Raw genomic sequence first — 7,311 nt, forward strand, 5'->3', positions numbered from 1 at the left:
ACCAACATCACTAATCCTATGGGATTTGGAAGCATCAGAGATAAAGATAAATACTTATTTTCTTGTTTTTCTCAGAGTTTTCCCTTGGCATCTTTTCAATGATTCAATTGGTTTAGAGTTACACACTTGAAAAATGGCACCTTTCCAGACTGATGAACTACAGTGTGGCCTACATGGCAACGTACTTTCCTTTAATTTAGCTGAAAATGCAGTTTTTACAAAGCTTATATTTTGTTGTGAAGTTTTGATATGCTTAGATAGCCTTACTTTTATGATTCTACGATATAAGGTGAGCAACATTTTTTTAAAGAAGTTTAGAATTAGCTGGATGCAAATAAGGGAAGTGGTTGTTTTAACCTTGCTTTACTCCCCCACATAATAGCACAGGCTCTTTTTTCATCCTGCGGTGCTGCTGGGCCTGTGGGTCTGTGTAGGGCCATGGATGTGGCTCTATATTACACAGGATGGGTTTTGTTAAGGTTGTCAAGAATAAGGCCTACTTTAAGAGATACCAAGTAAAGTTTAGAAGACGACGAGAGGGCAAAACTGATTACTATGCTAGGAAACGCTTGGTAATACAGGACAAAAATAAGTACAACACAACTAAATACAGGATGATAGTTCGTGTAACTAACAGAGATATCATCTGTCAGATTGCTTATGCCCCTATTGAAGGGGATATGATAGTCTGTGCGGCATATGCACATGAACTACCAAAGTATGGTGTGAAAGTTGGCCTAACAAATTCTGCTGCAGCATATTGTTCTGGCCTGCTACTGGCCCACAGGCTTCTCAGTAGGTTTGGCATGGATAAGATCTACGAAGGCCAGGGGGAGGTGACTGGAGATGAACACAATGTGGAAAGCACTGATGGCAAACATGGTGCCTTCACCTGCTATTTGGATGCAGGCCTCGCCAGAACTACAACTGGTAATAAAGTTTTTGGAGCCCTAAAGGGTGCTGTGGATGGAGGCCTGTCTATCTATCCTTCACAGTGCCAAAGGATTCCCTGGTTATGATTCTCAAAGCAAGGAGTTCAATGCAGAAGTACCTCGGAAGTACATCATGGGTCAGAATGTTATACAGATTAACATATTTAATGCAGATTATATGTGTTACCTAATGGAAGAAGATGATGATGCTTACAAAAAACAGTTCTCTCAGTACATAAAGAACAGTGTAACTGCAGACATGATGGAGGAGGTGTATAAGAAAGCTCATGCTGCTATACGAGAGAATCCAGCCTATGAAAAGAAGCTGAAGAGAGAAGTTAAAAAGAAGAGGTGGGACTGTCTCAAAATGTCTTTTGCCCAGAAGAAAGATTGGGTAGCTCGAAAGAAGGCAAGCTTTCTCAGAGCTCAGGAATGGGCTGCTGAGAGTTAAACCAAATTTCTATGAAGATTTTTCAGATAAAGACCAATAAACTTATTCATTAAGAAAACAAAGAAACAAAAAAACAAAAAACAATAGCACAGGCTGAGCTAAATGAAGAAGCATCATTGATGGATATGCCCCTCAGTGACATTTTTCATGACAATTTTCAAATATTATCAGATAATATATTTAGAACGATAGCAGGCAGTAAACATAGCTATGCTCCTTTATTAATAGCATTTGAAGTTCAAAACTTCTAAATTATCGTGTGACATTGTTAAGCCTGTATGTTTATGGCCATCTGTTTCCTTTTATAAATAGTGTAAGAACCACCATCATTTCTCCTCTTAAAACCATCTCCAAAAGAAAACTCAATTATTTAGTAAACATACAACCCTCTCCACTCCTGTCTTCCCTATTGGTGCTGGTTTGCGTTTCATCATCTTCTATTTGCATTAATGCCTTCCACTTCTTACACATTTTCCTTTGATATAATGCTTTACCTGTCTTGGAACCTTTCTTTGTTCTCCAGATACAGCCATTTCTGTGAACTCCAAACTGGCTATTTCCTTTCTTGAATATTATCCTTCAGTGGTTTCCATTGCTTAGTCTCAGCGGCTTTTCTCTCACTGCTGGGACAAAATACCTGACACCCAAAATTAAGAAAGGAAAGGTTTATTTAGCTCACAGTTAGTGGAGGTTTCAGTCCATACTTGGCTGGCTCCAAGACATGCTGGCACATGGCAGAGGGCAGCAGCTCATGGCGGTAGAAAACAGCAAAGAGCAAAGGGAAGAGCTACAGTTATAGCCTCTAGCAAGCTTCTCTCTCTTCCTTCAATGCTGACTTTGAAGACTGGAGCTCCTCCAAGGAAGTGGTGAGCACTGTCCTTCCTCAGTTCCCTTTTATGTCCTTTCTGCACTGAGTCACTCTAGGGTGGCCCTCCACACCCTAGGGAGGGGTCTCCATACCCTAGGGCATGAAATTGCTGAGCTGATTTAGTTATGCCTCTTAGTTCTCACCTCGACACAACGTATCAGCCACTACACTTAGGAATAAATTCAAGGCTCAGAATGACACATGAAATCTTTATATCTTCTAGTCCTTTCTTTCTTTTTTTTTTTTTGCTATTTTTGCATTTTTTCCCATAATTTTATTGATAAACAAATAGCAATGAGACAGTTTCAAATCAAATTGATAGGACAGTTTCAATAATTAACACATTGCATACATTCTTCCTAGTGGTTAATTACTGTACAAGATGCGGACATGATATCCTATTTAGAAACACCATTAGAACAAATCCCTCTATTCATTAAGAGACTGTAACTATATATCTATCCTAACCACTTTGAATACACAGATACAAAATGGACATTCGTCTGTATCCCATTTTTTAAAATTAATTTCGGGTTATTTGAATATTATAGGTGTGTTAACTCAGCAAAATATTCCAAAAGAGTTCAGCAGTCCATAATAGTATTGGGTCTTCTGCTTCACTGGCAATGTCAGAAATTGTTGACCTGAGTCCCCTATAGCTCAACATAACAGCATGGCTTTACTTCTTATATTTCTTTTTTATACTTTTCTGCTGGATGGTTAAGACCAAGGTAAAGCAGGACCTATGCAACAAGAGTTGTAGCTTTTGGGTCTGATAAGGCCAGTGAAATCCCCTCAGGATTTATCCTGAGATCCTGTACCTCAGATTGTAGAATTCTAGTCCTTTCTTATGCCCACAGATCATACTGTATCATAGCCTAGCCATAGGAAACTACCTTAAAAGTAACAATGATCAGTGACTCTTTTGTGTATTTTCGGAATCTGGGATATAGCGATTGCATCATTCCCCTCTATAAATCCGGTTCGTCCTCAGGATTCAAAATACCTACAAAATTTCCAGTTTTTGTTCTGGATATAGTTAACATTTGATAAATTACAACTGGTTAATGAAAAACATGATTAATATTTGTGGGGCATGGCCCTTTGATAATTACAAATTAAAAATTTTTAATGCCTTGAGACAATCTCAGATTTATTAAAAAACCCATAAAGATTACTTGACATCAACAAAAGTGTAGGGCCCGAGGAGGTGGCTCAGTGGAATAAATGTTTCCCTGGCAAGTGCAAGGACCTGAGTTCAATCCCTGGTTCCACCAAAAAACGAAAAACAAAAAAACAAAAACAGAAGTGGATAAGGAAAGCAATTTGCATTGACAAAATTAGTAAATTTATGGTGATGAACACGATGGTTATTTTTCTTGGTACCGTGAACCAAATCTGCCTGAGATTTGAGCACTTTACTACATACCCAATGATTTTTAAACTTTTATTTTGCAACAAGATCTTAGCGAATGTACCCAGGCTCACCTCAAGGATGCAATCCTCCTGCCTCTGCCTCCCACTTCTGTGGAAATACAGGTGTGCAGTTTCCCACCTGGCTCAGCATGAGCTTTGAAGAAGGTATCCTCTGTGGGATGGCTAATCAAGCTAGTTAACACTGAATTGTCCACATCCTTATCATTTGTTTGTGGTGAGGAGATTTAAAGCCTACTCGGAAATTTTTCACGTATGCAATAGCTATCTAGTCACCATGTTGGACAATGTAGCTCTTGAAATTTTTTTGCGTTAGGTCCGATCAAACCATTGTACCTCTGACCAGCATATCCTTTTCGCCCCATTGCTTGGACCTTGGCATTGAACTCCCTGCTCCTATGAGTCTGGCATGTTTTAGATTTCACATATGAATGAAGCCATGTGATACATCAACACGTGCTTTGCTGTGGTGATTTTGCTGAGAAGAAACGAGTCATCATGAGATAGCTTCATTCTAGCATTTGGATACTCTGCCGAGAGATTCTGATTCATTTCCTCATCAGCAGAATATAAGAGCAGCACAACTTGCTTCATTTGCTATTTTCTTTGTGCGAATATTTCAGTAATGTTAGAGATGTATTTTTCCAGAGAATCTCCACTTTCTCTTCCTCATGTGAGTCATAGGCTACTTTCTTTCTTTCTTTCTTTTTTTTTTTTTTTTTTGTGGAACCGGGGATTGAACACAGGCCCTTGCGCTTGCCAGGGAAGCACTTATTCCACTGAGGCATCTCCCCAGCCTCATAGGCTACTTTCATAGGAGCTTAGCAACAAAACATTTTAACACTTTGTGAGACATGAAAATGTTGTTGTAGTTCACAAAAAGTCCAGTGAAGCAGAAGATTTTATAGGAAAATACTCATTTGCATGTAGAAATTTCGCCTTCCACAGGTAACAGTCATCATGACTGGTGGATTGCATTCCAGAAAGTGTTTCTTGTAAACATCAAACTGATTAATACTTGGTATTTGTGGCATCCGTTTTACTTACAGAAGTAAGTAAAAACAAGGTACACACGATGGTATGATGCTTCGGAGTTAGAGCGAAAAGGACCTGGTACCTCATCCCTTCCAGAATCCTCCTGAGGGACATCTGTGCTCGGCTGAGATCCTTGGACCCACCTCAGGAAGGTGCTGTTCAGGGTTAGCCCCCAACATTCACAACTGGGAAACTCTTCCCAGTCCTTCCACTCAGTTAGCATCTTTTAACACCAATGAACAAAAGCGCACGTTCTCCAGAGGAATCACTGAGCATTCAGCATGTGTCCCACCTGACGAGACCACATTTCCCAGAGACACCTTAAAACAAACGTTCCCTTTCCTTGTGGAATTACTGTCTCTTTCCTACTTGGCCTTTATAGAAGACCTGTGAATCCTTGGAGTTCCTAAAGCCATTGTAAGAAGGAAAGGAATCTGACTCAGTAACTAAGCACTTTAGACCTCACGAAGTTAACAGTTAAGTTACATCTTACCACAAACATCTCAACCTGTTACAATATACCAAGGTGAAACTAGAGAAAGCACTGGTAGCTAATGTTATAGCAATTATTACTATACTCTCTTCAAAATAAATTTAGACAAAAAAAGAAAAAAAAAAAGAGGGTCAAGAACAAAAATTTAAGATTTCTGGGAAACAAGTGGTAATATGCAATCATATGTCCAATCTTACATAACTGTACCTGTTAATCTGAGCAACAGATTTGATGATAAAAATAGGTAATATACCAACCATTGTTAGCTATTCTTGTGAAAATTTGTAATGCATGTATTGTTGTATGTTACCCTGTCTTTGTCATTGTTTCTGTTTTTTTTTCAAAGTTTTGTTGATAAACAGATAGCAATGAGACAGTTTCAAATCAAATCGGAAGTACAGTTTCAACAAATAATACACTGCATATATTCTTCTTAGTGGTTAATTGCTGTACAAGATGCGGACTTGTGATCCTATTTACAAACACCATTAGAACAAATCATTCTATTCATTAAGAGAATGCAACTATATATCTATCCTAACCACTTTGAATACACAGATACAAAATGGACATTCATCGGTATACCCCATTTTTTCTAAGTTCCGATATTGAATATTATAGGTGTGTAAACTCAGCAAAATATTCTAAAAGAGTCCAGTAGCCCATCATAGCAGTGGGTCTTCTGTTTAACTGGCAATGTCAGAAATTATTGACCTGAGTCCCCCACAGCTCAACATAACAGCATGGCTTTATTTCCTATATTTCGTCTTCATACTTTTCTACTGGATGTGTTTCTGATTTTTGTTCTTGTTTTTGTCTTTTACTTTTCAAAGTGAAATAATAAAATTTAATTTAATTAAAAAAAAACAAGGAAAGGAAAATGATATTATAGAGACTGCATGGGGGTTAATGGAGTTCTCCTGTGAGCAGGTGTTTGTAGCAGGAAATCACTAGAATGTGTACACGCTGTGGGAATTTAGAAGTTCATGAAATGGACTGTTTTGATTTAAATGTCTTTCCACATTGGATGCTTGCGAGATGGTTCAGTTGTTTCTAAGGGAAATGACTCTGATTCATGTGTACAACTTTCCAACATTTTAGTTGTTCACCAAGGTCAAGATAAAACAAAAATATACCACAGGGATTGTCTTTCTACCAACCCTGGAGGGAGAGGTGCTTTGGAGCGACATACTTAGTTGTTTCTATTCTTATGGGTCATGCAGGATCTAATATCTTTTTAAAATCAAATCTGATGCTTTGTGTTATTCTGTTTTGTATAATGTTTCAAGCTTGGTTTTGCTTGATTTGGGATTGACATTGTCAACCTCGCTTTTTGTCTGTGCCCATATTTGGCTGGTATAAACTGCTATGTACATTTTTTTTTCAGGGGTGGGGTCTTTTTGAGGCATAGTCTCACTATGCAATTCAGGCTGGCCTTGAGCTCACTCTGTAGCTTAGGTCGGCTTCAAACTCATAACAATCCTCCTGCCTGAGCCTCCCAAATTCTGGGATTACAGGCATATCCCACCATGTTCTGCTTTGCATTTGTTTAGCTTTTCTTTTTTTAAAAATATATTTACTACAAGGTCCCACTACACAGATCACACTTGTAGAAATCCTATGTTCAGCCTCCCAAGCACATGGATTACAGGCGTGCACCACCATGCCCAGTCTCAATGAGGCCAACCTAAGCTACAGAGTGAGCTCAAAGCTGAATTGCATAGTGAGACCACGCCTCAAAAAGACTCCACTGCCAAAAAAAAATGTATGCAACAGTTTATACGAGGCAAACATGGACACAAACAAAAAAGTGAGTTTGACAATGTCAATACCAAATCATCTCAGTACACCTGGGGTAGTGGGGGGTGGGGGGAGAACCACACACTTGGGCTAGAACTGCAGTCCCTGTGTCTGCCTAAGCAGGCTGGTTAGCCTTTTTAATCAACTTAGTTGGGATTAGATGATTCCTTCTTTCCTGCCTGATTGCTTGCTTGCCTGCCTTTCCTTTCCTTTCCTTTCCTTTCCTTTCCTTTCCTTTCCTTTCCTTTCCTTTCCTTTCCTTTCCTTTCCTTTCCTTTCCTTTCCTTTCCTTTCCTTT

The 7,311-nt window shown here is 38.9% G+C and overlaps 1 pseudogene; it reads left to right on the forward strand.

The window, feature by feature from the left end:
- The first annotated feature begins 464 nt into the window (after window positions 1–464).
- On the forward strand, window positions 465–1,383 carry LOC105741102 (annotated as a pseudogene).
- The last annotated feature ends 5,928 nt before the right edge of the window (window positions 1,384–7,311 follow it).

Source organism: Octodon degus, unplaced genomic scaffold, assembly GCF_000260255.1.
Source record: "Octodon degus isolate 3935 unplaced genomic scaffold, OctDeg1.0 scaffold00291, whole genome shotgun sequence".
Classification (NCBI taxonomy): Eukaryota; Metazoa; Chordata; class Mammalia; order Rodentia; family Octodontidae; genus Octodon; species Octodon degus.